At 37.9% G+C, this 1,824-nt stretch overlaps 1 non-coding gene across 1 annotated transcript; it reads left to right on the top strand.

The window, feature by feature from the left end:
* The first annotated feature begins 1,025 nt into the window (after positions 1-1,025).
* On the top strand, positions 1,026-1,132 carry LOC116273094. The gene has a single exon (XR_004181576.1). It is a non-coding gene; the product is annotated as a U6 spliceosomal RNA (small nuclear RNA).
* The last annotated feature ends 692 nt before the right edge of the window (positions 1,133-1,824 follow it).

Here is a 1,824-nt window from a genome sequence, read left to right as displayed (position 1 = left end):
GGCAGTGGCTCATGCCTTGGCTGGCCAGTCACGAACTTGGGGAAAATAGAGTTGGAAAATTGGGAGGTAGAGGAGAGAGGTACGCATAGACCTCTTGCTATAGGCCGAGTGCATGACGATAGTGGTTGTGTGTGGATGCCTACCAGAGGGTCTTTAAGGTACTGGGGCTCCCTGTAATCAGGTGAGTGAGATGGCTTGACGGACAATGCCACTCAGCCGCACAGGGCTTGCTCATGGAGTCCCTGCACAAAGTGGCCGTGGTGGCTGCGATGGACACTGCATGGGCACAGCAATTGAGTTGCCACTCACCAGGGCTGACCTGGCAGCTGCTACTGCTGAGGGCCCAGCCAACCAAAAGCAGCTGTTTTTATTTGGATGGAGAAATAAAACAGGCAATGGCAATTAAGAATAAAATAACATTACGATAGATAAACATACCACTAAAAATATAGTAGAGGTTTAAATAATTTTGAGACTATGAACAAGATTATGTCAATGGGGAGAACTTATTACAAGTAAAGAAGTTAAAATGGTTGTAAAACTTTATTTCCCTTCAGTAATATCCAGACTGTTTTACAGATAAGTTCTACCAAAACTTTGAAGAAGGCTACTGAATTTATACATAGTATTCAAGAGAATGAGGAAACATAGAGAAAGCCAGTAAACTCATTATTGTTTATGTATAAATAACATTGATTCTAAAGTCAGCTAGGGAATACATAAGAAAAAAGCATGATAGGATAATCACTTCGAAGCAATTAGAGGTAAAAATACTGAGAAAAACAGTACTAGACTGTATCCACCAATGAGCTATAAATAAATTAAATATCCTGCCCAGGTTACTCATCCCCAGGATACAAGAATATTTACACTTTAAATCTGTAATGCTTTTTATCACTTAATTAAAGAATAAAAGACAGAGATAATCACATTTTGTTAGATGCAGAAATTACTGCAGATGAAATTCAACACTCCATCTCACCCACAGTTCTTCACTTATCTCCACTTCTAAGAACTTGTGGTCAGTACTCGCTTTGGCAGCACATATATTAAAATTGGAAAGATACAGAGCAGATCAGCATGGCCCCTGCACAAGGGTGACATGCAAATTCATGAAGCATTCCATATTTTTAAACTCTCAGTAAACTAGGTATTGAAGGAACATACCTCAAGATAATAAGTCATCTATGACAAACTCACAACCAGTATCATACTGAATGGGCAAAAGCTGAAAATATTCCCTTTTAACACCAGCACAAGACAAGGATGCCCTTTCTCACCAGTCCTACTCAACACAGTATTGGAAGTTCTGGTCAGGGCAATCAGGTAAGAGAAAGAAAGGATATTTAAACAGGAAGAGAGGAAGTCAAATTGTCTTTGTTTGCAAATCACATGATCCTATATCTAGAAAACCCCATTGTTTCAGCTGAAAAGCTTCTTAAGCTGATAAGCAACTTCAGTAAAGTCTCAGGATACAAAATCAATGGCAGAAGTCACAAGCATTCCTATATAACAATAGACAAGCAGAGAGTCAAATCGTGAATAAACTTCTATTCACAATTGCTACAAACAGAATAAGATGCCTAGGAATACAGATCACAAAGGAATTGAAGAATCTCTTCAAGGAGAACTACAAATTGCTGCTCAAGTAAATCAGAGAGGATACAAACAAATGGAAAAACACTCCATGCTCATGGATAGAAAGAATCAATATCGTGAAAATGGTCATATTGCCCAAAATAATTTATAGATTCAATGCTATTCTCATTAAACTACCATTGGTATTCTTCACAGAATTAGAAGAAATGATTTTAAAATTCATAT

Source organism: Papio anubis, unplaced genomic scaffold (assembly GCF_008728515.1).
Source record: "Papio anubis isolate 15944 unplaced genomic scaffold, Panubis1.0 scaffold3547, whole genome shotgun sequence".
Classification (NCBI taxonomy): Eukaryota; Metazoa; Chordata; class Mammalia; order Primates; family Cercopithecidae; genus Papio; species Papio anubis.
The sequence above is the reverse complement of the archived record's forward strand: the minus strand, read 5'-3'. Positions and strand labels throughout refer to the sequence as shown.